Source organism: Monodelphis domestica, chromosome 2 (assembly GCF_027887165.1).
Source record: "Monodelphis domestica isolate mMonDom1 chromosome 2, mMonDom1.pri, whole genome shotgun sequence".
Lineage (NCBI taxonomy): Eukaryota > Metazoa > Chordata > Mammalia > Didelphimorphia > Didelphidae > Monodelphis > Monodelphis domestica.
The window spans coordinates 285,380,667-285,396,090 of NC_077228.1; the positions used below are offsets into that span (position 1 = coordinate 285,380,667).

General features: G+C 39.0%; 1 protein-coding gene across 11 annotated transcripts in view; it reads right to left on the reverse strand.

Annotated features, from left to right (window-relative positions):
• The window catches only part of TRERF1 (transcriptional regulating factor 1), a 319,667-nt gene that overhangs the window by 161,498 nt on the left and 142,745 nt on the right, over window positions 1–15,424 (reverse strand). For all 11 annotated transcript variants that reach the window (XM_016431075.2, XM_056818241.1, XM_056818246.1 and 8 more), the window contains one exon: window positions 1,655–1,705. The gene's annotated coding sequence lies outside the window, so the exon portion shown is untranslated. The remainder of the gene's footprint in view (window positions 1–1,654; window positions 1,706–15,424) is intronic.

A 15,424-nucleotide genomic window follows, 5' to 3' on the forward strand; every position in this document is an offset into this window, starting at 1 on the left:
TCTGCAGGAGAAACTAGAGAAACAAGTCCTAACCTTCCTATAGCCCATATTAAAACTGGAAATGCACTAATGGGCCCAACCAGGATTTCAACACATTCAGGAGTCATTCTTTCTATCATTGGCATACTCAGTGGGAGTAGGTAGAAGCTGCTCTGTAGGATAGTCTCCTTGGAAAATGATGGCTATGCCCTGGACAACCTAAATTCCCTTTAAACTTCACCAGACAGTTCCAAAGGATTCATGATTTAAAAAAAAAAATGCTATCCACTTCCAGACAGAAAACAGATGAACTCTGAATATAAATTCAGTTTTTTCCACGTTCTTTACTTTTCTTTTGCAACATGGCTAATGTGAAATACGTTTTGCATGACTTTAATAGAGAGGGGAAGAGTGGTAGAGAGAGAATTCGGAACTGAAAATAAACCTTTTAAAAAAGAAAGTGCAATTTGAATAGAAAAAAGTTGAAGAAAAAAATTTAGACTGAAAGAAAAGCGTTCTCAAACATTTTCAGATGGTAATGAGTATGGTGTTCAAGAAATTAGAAATTACAACAAACATGGTATGTTCAGGGGACTGTGAGGTTAACCTAAAAAGAATGAAGAATACACATGGGGGAACACAGTGCAGACAGTAAAAGTTAAGAAGAATGGCTCAGTGGATTGAGAGCCAGTCCTAGAGATGGGAGGTCCTGGATTCAAATACAACTTTAGATACTTCTTAGCTGTGTAACCCTGGGCAAGTCACATTAACCCCCATTGCCTACCCATTACCACTTGAAACCTTGAAATCAATGCCTTGAAACCAATACACAGTATTTGATTCTAAGACAAAAGGTAAGAGTTTAAAAAATTGGGGGGAAGACTTTCAGTTCCAAGCTGAGGCATATGAGTTTACTTCTTTATGATTGTAGTAACAGAAGTAAAAGAAGAAAAGAAGTAATATAAAAGAATAGAATAATTGAAGTAATAGAAGTGGAGGAGAAAACCTCACTAGATAGTATTTCATCATATTAATCTCTAACTTTTGATGTGTAAATGTAGAATTACAAATTTAGGGGAAGAAGAGACCACTAAGGTCATAAGAGCCCAACCCCTTCATTTTACAAATGAATTAACAGAGGATCCAAAAATTTTAAAGAAGATTAAATGACTTGTCCATAGTCACTTAAGTATGAAGTGACAAAGGCTGTATTTGCACCCAGGTCCTTTGACTTCAGAACATAGGGCAAGGAGTCAAACTCGTTGCCATGGTGTCAAGAGAGAGAGATTTGGGGTAGGAGAATCTCAGGTCAAATCTATTTAATCCTATCATTTATTACCTAAATATTGTTGGGAAACTCACATAGAAAACTGTGTTTCAGTTTCTCTCCGGGTCAAGAGAAGCCCGATAAAATGTTCCTCCCTTTGTTTATGAAGACCCTGGAGGACATAAAAAGGGGCTGCTGGCCCTCGAGCATCTACAACTTTGTAGAAGAGGATTCTCATAGGTTCCCATGACTGTTACGTCGCTGCTTCTTCGGGCTTTGGTCTGAGCCCAGAACACAGTGGCCACAGAAAACAAAATGAACTCTAGCTACCTCCAGAAGTGTAGAGCTACAACCACAGTCTCTCACAAAGCATCTAAATGGAAGGAAGGAGAAATCCTCCAAAATTACCTGTTTGAGGATTATGCTGATCAGCTTCTAAGACTCCTGCCCAGGCAGCATCTATGGGGGTAAATGAAAAACTATTTTAGGACAATTTTGAAATGCCATGCAATGATCATGAACTGAAAATGAGAATCACAGAGGGCAACCCCACAGAAGCACATGGTGAGTTTAAGCAGGCTGGGGCACATGACCCAAAGGCTGCTAGGAGACTGGAGAGACAAGCTCTGCTCTTAGAATAAGGAAGTTGTTATTGTTCAGTCATGTCCCATGAATCATCCTGTACATGGGGTTATTTTTGGCAAAGGTATTAGAACAATTTGCCATTTCCTTGTCCAGTGAATTAAAGCAAGGACAGGTTAAGTGACTTGTTTAGGTCACATAGATAACAAGTGTCTGAGGCTAGATTTGAACTCCAGACTCGGCAATCTATCCAGAGTCCCCTGGCTGCCTCTTAAGCTAAGGGAGACATGAGTTCAAATACTATCTTGAACTCCCACTTAGCAGTGTAACTCTGAGCCAGTGACTTAACTTGTCTTAAATCTGAGAGCTGATAAACTGAACAGAGTTGGCTTTTAATGTCCTCTCTAGTTCTAAACATGTGGTCCTATAATCAATGAGGGAAAGGAGAGAAAGAAGGAAGGGAGGGAAGAAGGGAGGAAGAAATGGTGGGAAGAAGGAAGAAAGGAAGGAAGGAAGGAAGGAAGGAAGGAAGGAAGGAAGGAAGGAAGGAAGGAAGGAAGGAAGGAAGGAAGGAAGGAAGGAAGGAAGGAAGGAAGGAAGGAAGGAAGGAAGGAAGGAAGGAAGGAAGGAAGGAAGGAAGGAAGGAAGGAAGGAAGGAAGGAAGGAAGGAAGGAAGGAAGGAAGGGAGGGAGGGAGGGAGGGAGGGAGGGAGGGAGGGAGGGAAATTAGTTCCCACCATCCATAGAAAAGCCGAAAATTTTTTTTTTGTTCAATAATATATGAACAGAGTCCATCTCAAGCAAATATCCCCAACTAATCTTTGTCTTTTTCACCCTCTTAGGGTTCTCAATTTTCTCCTTGTCTCTGCTATCAAACAACTTTTAGATCCTGGAAAGCGTGCTGCTCATGAGAAGCAGGAAGAGCTGAATTCAAATTCCACTTCTGAGATATTTACCAGCTAGCCACATGACTAGAAAGCAAGTCACTTCACCTCAATAAGACTGAAACTCTATTTCTGTCAATATATACTAGTCACCAAAGCTCTTAACTTTGACCCTCACATTTTTATCCTTTTTCAAGCTTTCTCTATTTAGCACTTTCTCCTTTAAAGTAGAAGTGGTATCGCTACCTTAACTATTTTAACAAAGGAAGTGATTAATAAAAACATGGTGGTGGTGGTGGTAGTTGTTCAGTCCTTTCAATTCTGCCTCATTCTTCATGACCTCCTTTGGGGTTTTCTTGGCAAAGGTACTGAAGTAGTTTGCCATTTCCTTCCCCAGATCATTTTACAGATGAGGAAACTGAGGCAAACAGAGTAAAGTGACTTGCCCAGAGTCACAAAGCTAATGTCTGAGGCTGAATTTGAACTCAGGTTTTCTTGACTCCAAGAACAGTTTTCTATCTACCTAAGCTGCCCTAAAAACTTCATTGAATATTGGTAATTCAGTTGACTCATCTTTTGCTTCTCTTTTCTCCTTCACTCTCTACCTCAGCAATCTTTCAGGGTTTTTAAAAAACCTTTATCTTCTGCCATAGAATTGATCCTGAGTATTAGTTCCCAGGCAGAAGAGAGGTAAGAGCTAGGCAACTGAGGTTAAGTGACTTGCTCAGGGTCACACAGCTAGGGACTATACAAAACCAGATTTATACTTCCAGTTCTAAGCATCTCTCTTTTCCAGGTCTCTATCACCTTATGTTTAGGCTATTTTAATAGGCTCCTAACTGTTCTCCCTATCTCTAGTCTTTTCTCTAATCCATATCATAATCCCTCTGCCAAATCACTATTTCTAACCTACCATAGGCATGCCCAACTTATTAATTGGTTATATAAAAAGTGGACAAGAGGAGATATGATGCTGCCAAAAAGCAGCTATTTCAATGGGAGCAATGCTATAAATATAATAAAAGAATAACTAATCAAGCAAAAATCAAATCTTAGGCACAATTGTATGTTAGTCATTGTGCTAAGAGCTGGGGATAGAGGCAAAGACAAAAAGTGACAGTCATTGAAGGCAGCTAAGAGGCTCAATGCATACAGCATTAAGGCCTGGAATCTTGAGTTCTAATTTAGCCTCAGATACTTCCTAGCTGTGTGATTCTGGGCAAGTCACTTAACCCACATTGCTGGGCCCTTTCTGCTCGTCTGTCTTGTAACCACTAAGGTGGGAGGTAATGGTTAAAAAAAATTTTTTTAACCCATTTTGCCTACAAGAAACTCACAGGCTATTTAAGGAGATAACACATGGGCACATATACGAAATAAATATGAAGGAACTAAGGAAGAAAGAAGGGAAATAATAAGAAAGGTCTCATAAACGGTGTTGCTTAAAGAGAGCTTTGATGAAAGCTAGAGATTTTAAGAGGTCCAGGAAGAGCAGGAATGAATTCCAGGAAAGGCTCAGGGAGGGAGGGGGTCAGCCTAGACAAAGGCACAGAGATGAACTAAAGGGATTGTGAAAGGGTTCTGGCCAAATAGTAAAGGGCTTTCAATGACAAACATTAGAGTTTCTATTTGATCTTCCATGTATTGATTAGCAGAGTGACATGACCTGTGCTTGAGGAAACTCATTTTGGTAGTTGGACCAAAACACCCCATCCTCACTACGGTGATTCAGGCACCAGCCACTAGCTGGGGTCATCCCTGCATATTCAGTGTGTATCTCTGGTGTTCAGCTGAATGACAGAACAGAGTTTGAAATAGGGCAACTTGGGTTCAATTATAATGCAGAAATGAGGTTTTTGCAAAATGACTTTTGTGTATCCCTATGTTCATTATCATTATCATTGCCATCATGGAGTCACCATATCTATCTTTTGGGGTTATTAAGAGGAGAAAATAAGATGATATTTGTATAGCATTTTATAAATTTTAAAGTGCTATGTAAATACTAAGTTATTATTGTTATTCCTATAGATTGAGAGCTAGAGAGAAGCTTAGGTCATGGAGTCCAATTCCCTCATCTTAAAAACTCAGGCACATCAAAATTAGGTAATTTGTCCTGAGTTCATAGAGTTAGTAGATAGAAATGTATGCAGGAAATTGGGCTCCAAATCTAGCATTCCACCACACCAATTATAGTTATTAACGCCCGAAAGTCATGGTGATGAAATATAAAAGGGCCTGGATGTGGAGGTGGGAAGAGAAATGCACTCGAGACAAAGCCCTGCTCGGTTCTAACCTTTGACATATGCTAGCCTTGTGACATGTGACTTTGAGCAATTCCTTTAATAATTTTGTCTGATTTGTAAAATGGAAGCAAATAATACCTAGCACTGGTTGAGTAGTTGGTAATAATCAAACGAGACTGACCACATCTGGAAGGGTTATTGTGATAATCAAATGGAAGGCTATATGTAAAATACTTTACAAATCTTAAAAGAGCTCTATAAGTCAGATGTTTTCATCTTTAGTGTGTCACTTCCCTGCTCAAAATTCTATAATGGGTATAAACTCCCTGAGGAATAAGGTTCACATGTGGCATTCAAAGCCCTTCATAGTCTACCCTCTCTTTCCAATAAAATCTTCAAGTTTTTTCTTATATGTACTTTACAAACAAACTCACTAGTTCCATTTAGGCTAATTGCTTTCCCACATCTATCCCTTAAAAAAAAAAATCAACACACACATTCACTTCCTTCAAAGCTTAGTGAAGTAGTGTGGTGGTAAATGTTTAACAATCAGATCTTCAGGGGAAAAAAAATAAAATGCTCTTACAACACTCTTAAATTTAATCTATATTATTCACATTTTCTCGGTACTTTCTTAAGGCCAGACAATCCATAAAACAAAAACTCAGACCCTGATCTGTAGTATTTGCCAGTTATTAACAAAGTATAAATGCTTACAATGAAACTTTGACAATAGATTCTAAACTAGTTTGAGCTGGCTCCAGCACACCCCTGCTTAAGCTACCACTACTTGAAAGGCTCCGAGAGAATGAGAGGAACAATCTTTTTCAGGCCTAAATCTATCTTCTAATCTGGTATAGGAGGTCTTTCTAATCCCCCTAGTTGCAACCTCAGCAAAATTATATCCTATTTATTTTATATATACTTTTCTCAGGCTTCTCCTCTGCCATAGACAATAAGCCCCTTGAGGACAGGCACTTTCATTTTCATTTTATTTAACATTTACACCTTGGGAGCACCATTCTCTCCCTTATCACCTCCCCTACCCCCAACAAGCCCAGAAATACTCCCAGGGATTCTAACCTAGTAAAATGGAGCCCACCAGGACTTGTCATCTACCAGCCTCTTACCATCTTCCAGGCCTTACAACTACAGTGCCACTATACCCCTCCTCTAACCTACTGATTAAATTAAGGATGCCTGAGCCTTTCTTTGTTCTCTAAAGCTAAACTAACTCTCATGTGCTCTCTTTCCCAAATAGAAGTTGAATTTCTTCTGAGTACAAACTCTGTCTCAAATTTTCTATTTATATCCTAGTACTTGGCACATACTAAACACTTAATAAATTTCATTTCATTCATTTTCACAGTATTTGGCACACAATAAATGCCTAATAAACCCCTTGTTGAGTGAAGTTTAAATAAGCTGGGCTCCTGCTCTCATCGAGTTGATAGTCTAGAAGTCTATTGGTCTACAATCTGTTGGTTGCTATGAGGATGCACTAAGTTAATGGCCATGAAAGTGCTTTCATGATAAAGCATTTAAAAGCTTTTTTTCCCCTTCTTCATCACTCCCACCCCCCCACCCCCACCTTTATCATCTTCATTAAATAAGACAAGTAATATGGTGCTGAGATTCAGAAGTCAGACGGAAGGAGAAATAAAGGGGTTTTGAGCTCTCAGGATGATGCTAAAGGTTTGAAAATGTACAATGCTTTATATCTTGAGGCAGGCCCCAAACAGGAAGTTTGTGACAAACTTAAAAAAAAAAACCATACAACTGCAAGAGATTTAAAGGAATCAGATAAGATTTAAACACACACACACACACACACACACACACACACATACATACATATATATGGAGTAAACTAAGTGGGGGGCACCAAAAAGAAAAAAAAATATATATATAAACTTTGCTGCTCAGAATCAGCAAATCTTCCTACAGATGTCCCATATGCCTCACAAACACTAAAATGTCATTGGGTATTTGCTTATCTTGTCTTTCCAAGCAAGGCCCAATGAAGCCTCCAAGCTCCCAACAGGAGGAAGCCATGACTTTTGTGCTCATGGGGGGATGGTAAATGTTTACCTTGGGGGGAACAACAAATGTGCACACACATATATGCATGGGATACCCTTGACTTTGATCTACAATTTTAACTGACAGCAATAACCCATATTAGGAAGGCAATAAATCAAGCCCAGATTAGTAAATGCTCACAAAGAAATTGACCAGTCAGCTAGCTCCAACACATCCTTGGCTTAGGACCACCTCATTTGGGGGCAGAACAGATGATTGCTTTTGGCAGCTGAGCACATCAGTGGTTTTCAGGTCTGAATCAATCCTTTATGCCTACTGAGGTCTTTCCTGATCCTCCCTCCCCTCCCGACCCAGCTACAAGTGCTGCTCCCACATCCTCGGTGTCTGTCCTTTCACCCACAATTCAATTCAACAAGCATTTTATTAAGTTCCTACAACAGGCAGGAGCTCTGGGAAAAAGAGGAGTGGAGAGGGGAAGAGAAAAAAGTCCCTGCCCTCAAGGAACTTACATGGTACCACTCTACCCAGCATGAACACCCACAAGACCCAGTCCCTATGATGCTGATACATTAAATGAAACAGCCTAAGTTCCTTAGCCCATTTTACAGCTATGAGGAATTAAACAACCAAGAGGGGAACTGACCTGACCAAGGTCATACATCCATGAGTCAGAAGGAACTCAGGATCAGAACTTTCAGTCCTCAGGTTTCCATTCAGTTGCCTAGCTTCAGAAGCTGAATTCTCTATTCTGTTTTGCTCTCAAGGGCTTGTCAGGACAGACATATATCCTGTAGGTCTCATCCTATCATCCACCCATGTACCACTCAATTAACTCCAATGGCTCCCTGTGGCCTCCACTATCAAATACTAAATGCTCTGTTTGGTATGCAAAAGCCCTTCTTAAATTAGCCCCATCCTGCCTTTCCAGTCTTTTTTTTTTAACTCTTACCTTCCATTTGAAATTAATACAGTGTACTGGTTCCAAAGCAGATGAGCAGGAAGGGCTACACAAGTGGGATTAAATGACTCAACCAGGGTCACAACTAGGAAGGATCTTAAGGCCAGATTTAGACCTAGGACCTCCCCACTCCAGGCCAGGCAGTCTATCTACTGAGCCACCGAGTTGCCTCCTTTTCCATTCTTCTTACACCTTTCTCCCCCCCTACCTGGACAAATGTACTCTTGCTGTTCCACAAACAAGATATTCCATTTCTGAGTGACATTTTCTCAGGCTGTCACCATACCTGGAATGTTCTTCCCACCTTCCCCAGCCTTCTTTTTTTTTTTTAATTAATTTAAAACCCTTACCTTCCATCTTAGAATCAATACTGTGTATTGGCTCCAAGGCAGAAGAGTGGTAAGGGCTAGGCAATGGGGGTCAAGTGACTTGCCCAGGGAAGTGTCTGAGGCCAGATTTGAACCTAGGACCTCCAGTCTCTAGGCCTGGCTCTCAAGCCACCCAGCTGCCTGCCACCCCCTCTTAATTCAACTTCAACCCCTTAGTTCATCAGTTCCTATTTATCTTATACATAGCATTCTCCTTCAGGGCAGGGACTACTTCTGACCTTTTTCTTTTTTTTTTGCATCCTCTTTGCACATATTGACTCTTAATTAAATCGAGTGATTAATTTAATCTATTCCTCTGGAAATAAAGCTTTTCACCTTCCAAATGTCTAAATCCCTACTGGGAGAAGGCTGGGGAAAGAAATGGGAAGAGAATAAGCACTTATTCAAGGACCTACTATGGGCTAAGTACTGTGCTTAGGGTTTTACAAAAATCTCACTGATCCTCACAATGACCCTTTGAGATAGGTGTTCTTAGTATGGGGATACAGTTTTATTTTTTTACAGTTGAGGAAACGGAGGCAAAACAGAAGTGAAGTAACTTGCCCAAGATCACACAGCTAGGTGAACCCAGGTCTTCCTGACTCTAGGCTCAGGTACTGCTCCAACTAGTTGCCTCACAGAATGGAAAACACCAAAAACATCAACTTTTTTTTTAAACCCTTACCTTCTGTCTTAGCATCAATACTAAGTATCAATTCCAAGACAGTGTCTATTGATTCCAAGGCAGAAGAGCAATAAGAGCTAAGTAACTGAGATTAAGTGACTTTCCCAGGGTCACACAGCTAGGAAGTATCTGGGGCTAGAGTTGAACCCAGACACCCTTCCACCAAACTACTTAGCTGCCCCATGGATTTTCTCTTTTGTTTCACCTCCTCCCACTACCATTAAACAGGAGGGTTATCCATTAATCCCTCTAATCCACTAATCCCTCACTCAAATTTGACAGCTATTTTCTTTTCTTTTTTAAAAATCCTTAACTTCCACCTAAGAATCAATATACTGTGTATTGGTTCCAAGACAGAAAATTGGTAAGGGTTAGGCAAAGGGGGTTAAGTGACTTGCCCAGGGTCACACAGCTGGGAAGTGTCTGAGGTCAGATTTTAACACAGGACCTCCTGTCTCTGGGCCTGACTCTGAAGCTACCCAGCTGCCCCCTGACAGCTGTTTTCTAATGTCTGCTCAATTAAGAAAAAAATAAATAACATCTGCTAATTATTTCAGTCAAGCTCTAAGGTTTGCTAAGCAAGTGAAAGAGGGAGGACAAGTATTGCTATACCCATTTTACAGATGCAGTAGGTATAAAGAACTCAGCCCCTGTCAGAGAATAACCTTATGCAGCACCCTCTCATTTTACAAAAGAAACTGAAGTTGATCCAAATTAAATGGCTTAGGATAAGGGGTGCAAAGGCTGGAGGAAGAATCAACCTTGGGCAAGATCTAGTCCAAACCCTTCATTTACATGAGGAAACAAGCTCAGAAAGGTTAGGAGCCCCACACAGGTACTAAGTGTCAGAAGTCACATCCAAACCCTGGTTCTTAGCCTCCAAATTCTGGGCTCTTTCAACTGAGGTGTCCAAGTGAACAGATAATAAATTTAAGTCAGGATCAAAATCCAAATCCTTTGACTCCAAATTTAGTACTTTTTCCAGTACCAAGAAACAGCCTGGACTTCTGACCCAGGTCTGGCATTCTTTCCCTTGAATCACTTTGTCACCCAAACACAACACATACATACATACACACATATAAATGCACATACCAAAAAAAAAAAATAATAATAACCACCAATGTCAGAGAATTTGTCCCAACACAGAGCAAAGCAGACAAGGAAGTTCTCTAAAATTCAGTAAGTATTCAGACCCAAGTTTCCCCTTTGCCCATCAAAGAGGCCTAGACAGAACCTATCAGTTTGGCTACCCCTTTAGACAGCCCTGATTCTTTTCACCGATTTTAGCTTGGTTCTTTTCCAAAATAAAAAGTTGACTCATTTAAGAGTCAAAACTTAAAATTCCAATAAAAAAGAAGAAACCAAACAAAATTTCTTACTAAATCCCCCACCCCTCACTGGAAAATTAGATCTGGTAAAGCCTCTCCAATTGGGCCCCTACCAATTCAGAATTTACAAACTTTTGACACATCCTTCTTACTGAGTAAAAAGCACTCTTATCATTTCTTCTTTCTGACAAAATTTACCATTCTTCTCACATGTAAAAAAACTTTCTGGCTCAAATCAGTAGCTTTTTCAAACCACGGAATCAAGACAATTCAGGAGGTTTTCTATAGGCTTTTTCATCTTTTGAGTCTCAAAAGAGTATATTTTCTCTTTGAAGACTTTTATTTCTTTATTTAAAGCCCTTACCTTTTGTCTTAGAATTGGTCGGTTCCAAGGCATTAGACTGGTATGGGCTAGGCCAACTGGGGTTAAGTGACTTGCCCAGGGTCACACATCTGGGAAGTATCTGAGACCACATTTGAACCCAGAGTCTCCTGAATCCAGGCCTGGCACCTGATTCACTGAGACATAACTTCCTCTTTGAAGACTTTTATGATTGAAATATTGTAGAAACACTGTGAATTCTGAGTTTCTCATTTAATTACTCTATTTTACTTTCTCAGATCTACCCAACTGTTAGGAATTCCCTTTCTCTCCCCCCTCCCCCATTTTTTATTCATCTAAGTATGATTCTTCCTCCCACTAGAATTTAAACTCCCAGAGGGCAAAGGCTGTTTTTACTTTTTTCTCTGTATGCCCAGTACTGAGCTCAGTGTCTGGGACCTAGAAAGCATTTAATAAATAAATGTTTGTTGAGTCAATGTTGTGCCTACTTATCCTCTCTGAACCTCACTTTCTTCATGTATAAAATGAGAGGAGTAAACTAAATGAACTCTAAGGTCCCTTCCAGCTCTAAATTTATGTTCCTATCCTAGTTTATAAGGCAATAATTCATGGCATATTTTGTAGAGCTCCCACTCATTAATTTGGCTAGAGCTCTCCATTATTTCAAATTTCCACTTTTCATTATATTTCCAAAGAAAATGAACTTTCACTATCTAAGCCTGAGGTTCTTAACTTGGGGAATTTTTTTCCAAAAAAACTTAATGTATTTTATTGAAAAAATCTATTTAATTAATTTAGAATATTTTCGCTCTATGGTTAAATGATGCAGTTTAGCTTTGTGCTTCTTTGGCACTGTGCAATGGCTCTTTTTGTATTCTCTTGTCCTGGAATCAGACAGAATCATTAAGCAAAGTCCCACGATTTTTTTTAAGTAATCAATGACATCATTTTTATAGTCTAAAGCCTTTTGGGTATGCATTGACATTAGGGAAAATGTATTTTAAACTTATATTACTGCAAAATCAAAAAAAGTTAAAGAAAATCTTCTCAATACTGGGAGCATGTGCTTCAAATACAAAAAGGACAGAAAAAATAAAACTCATCTAGGCTATCTTGAAAAAATAGAGAGGTTCTTCTCCAACTAGCAGTTGCCATCATTGTAAGAATTAAAATTGAATCTCAATAATAACAAAATATTATATTTTAGGAGATTTATTAATACTCATTAGAAATTAAGGAATAAAGAGGATACAAAATAAAAACCACATGCCCATGGCTGATCAGCTAGTTCAAACACCCATCTTACCACCACCAAACTCAGTATAGGAAGTAAAGAGGTAGGAGGAGGCCCACCTACTCAATTTATTCCCTGTCTATAGGAAGTACGTAATGATAGGAAGTCGGTGGTCTCCCAGGAAATGTAGTTCTTTTTTAGGGTAACAGATTTTCAATTATACATAATCCCTAATAAATCTCCTATTTTTATTATTGAGATCTAATTTAAATTTTTACATTCATGGCAACTAATTGGAAAACCTCTCAAATTTTTTTTAAGATAGCCCAGATAAATTTTTAAGTCATGTTTCTCCTGCCAAGGCTTTTCGCCCACCCCACCCACCCTCACAAACTCCAAGTGAGCTCCGAACTCTCTTTGGAGCTGCTGCCCTTTTCCTTCCGTACTTCTTGCTCAGTTGCTCTCCCTATAGATTGGGCTATTTTTAGCCAGAGGACTCTTGGTGAACAGGAGATAAGCCGCTTCTCTTGCCCATCTGCTTGATCCCATGTTCCTCAATTCCTTGCTGCTCCATCTGCTGTTGCTGCTACTGATACTGCCTGTTCCTGCTCCTACTACTGAATCGTCCTCCTGATCTCCAGCCCCAACCCCGACTGCTGTTGTTGGTCCTGCTGAGCTCCTGGTAGCTGCTGATGTCTTTGGAACTCACAAACTTGGACCTGCTCTCCAGGCAATTGGTAAAAACTAGGGTGTATTTTTCCTTAGGCAACCATTAGCCTCCTAACTCCCTCTCCATGTGGCTGGGGAAAACTAGCATTTTACCTCAGGAAGGAAGGGAAGAAGGAAGTTACTCTTGCAAACAGGAAGTAAATTATAAGAATGGCGCACTCTTTGAAAGAGCAGTGCCTTGCCTATTTCAAACAGCTTCTACCATTTATGAGTGCACTGATCTTTTCACTTATCTTGCCTGAGATTCCGGGGAGAAATTCATCTCCCTACAACCCTTTGCCACTTGGGCCTGCCCAGTCTCTAAGATTCATCCAGTTTGAGATTCCTCAAACCCATGTTCTCCCTCGCTATGGGAAATACCACAGTTCTGACAAAAGAAATCTGTATGGATAGGGAAAGGAACTTTAAAGAGACCGGAGGTGAAAATTTTAAGCCTCTTCAGATTCCATTGTTTTATGAAACTCTCTGTATCTCATTGTATTTTGCTGACTGCTTTAAGATTTAATTTTGTGGTTTTAAGTTCACAAATTGATGCATTCAGTACTATTCTGTTACACTAAATCAGTTTAATCTGCTGTGTTTTAACTATTTGATATATTCTGTTACCTTTCCCCTATAACTGTACTGAACAAATACTATTGAATAAGCCCCTTAAAAAAAAAAAAAAGCTTTTTCTTCCATTTTGGCTTTGTAAATTGTCACATAGAGGATAGACTTCATCAAAACTGGTTACAACTGTATAACAATCTTTGGAAAATTTAATGAGCTAAATATCTTAAATTGATTTTAAGGGGTCTTTAGACATTTTTTTAGATTTTTTTCTTTCAACAACTCTGACTGATCATTTTGCCTACCTCTGAGTTATTTGTAACAGGAGGTAAATGGTAAATTTTTGTAGCTGAAGTGAAACTCTATTATGATCCCCCACCTCCCGCATTTGTAGAAATGTGAATGGATGGGACATAACAGTCTCACACCAAAGGAACTGGAAAGTTGATCCCAAGGCATGTTACTCCTGGATGGCTCCCAAGAGGGAACATCTCTCACTTGTAACTCTTCTACTCACTCTGCCTTCCAGAAGAATGATCTAGATTCTTGGTGACATTTTAGAACCAACATCAACAGTACAAAGGTTTGTTTGTTTGTTTTCTAGACTCCTCTGCCAGTTTTGTAATGATGGCAATAATAGATTTTTTAAAAAAGAATATCTCAGCAAAGGTTAAAAGATTTGTTACATCTATAAAAAACTGTGACAAATATCCACCAATTCATGGCTTTTTAAATGACATACAGCAGACTCATGTGAATCCTAATGACAGTGAAAGGTTTGTTTGCTATTGTCATTAAATGGGCTCTTATAACTTTGGGGATTCTGATACTTCTTGAATGTGCATTACCTGTTATATTACTGCTCTTTATAATAAACTGTTACTTTTTGAAAATCATTTGCTCTGCACTCACAGTGGATCATGGCCAGGTTTGAAGGAGAAAATGGATCTCATTTTGGGGGTGAGAAATCTTTGTACTCTATCTTTCCTTAGCTGACACAATGTGTCTGTGATTGTAAGCTATATATTTTTTATTTTTAAAACTCTTTCATTATTGTTTTTCTTTGATGTGCAACATAATGAGTTTTATTTTTTCGCTCCTTTTTGTATTTGAAGCACATGCCCCCAGTATTGAGAAGATTTTCTTTTAACTTTTTTTGATTTTGCAGTAATATAAGTTTAAAATACATTTGCCCTAATGACAATGCATACCCAAAAGGCTTTAGACTATAAAAATGATGTCACTGATTGCTTAAAAAAATTGTGGAACTTTGCTTAATGATTCTGTCTGATTCCAGGACAAGAGAATACAAAAAGAGCCATTGCACAGTGCCAAAGAAGCACAAAGCTAAACTGCATAGTGCCAATTGAGCACAAGGTCAAAGAGACCAACCAATCCCAATGGGATTGATGAAATTTTGAGCCAAGGCAAGAGGACTTGAACTTGTTTGGGATTTGAGGTTGCAGCTGTTTTGACATATGTCAAAGAGAGGTCTTTCTTGTCCCACATTCTACCAAGTATCTCAAATTTGACTCCTACCTGGCTGCTATAATCTAGTCCCTATTCTGTCTTTCATTGTGTGGCAAAACTTTCTGTAGCCCTCGCTGCTGATTGGGTAAATGCATAATTCTTAAATCTCTTTAATTGGGCCCTGATTCAAGGACATGTTATAGGTTTATTTTCCTTTATTTAGAACTTTTACACATAAGACTTTGATAGTCTATATTTCATTCACAAATTATTTTCTCTTTTATTTGGATTTTTTTTGATGTTTTTGATTTTCTCTTGCCAATTGATTCATATACCTCATAACTCAGTCATGTATCTCTAAGTGATCCATGTGTTTTTCAATCACCCTCTTCAGGGAGCAATGTATTATTATTATTCTAAATTGCAAAGTTTAAATTCTTTTTGAAAGTAATTTTAGGATAAGAAACATGCTACCACTCCAAATCCAGAAAGTGAACTGTTTGGAGAAGGCATCATGAAGATGCTTGCATAGACCACACACTGCACCAGAAGATCCAGAGTGAATGTTGGGATATGGTGATTTGAATTGTGTGGGGCTGTATGCATTTGCTTTTGTATGTATACTCTTATGCTGAAGGGGACTACCCCCTAACTGGCTTATTGCCAATGCACCTAGCAATCATTGGTTTTGTTCTCTTTTCCCTTTTATCCCCCCAAATTATTATAATTTCAAAGTTGGTTATGTTTACAAGATCCA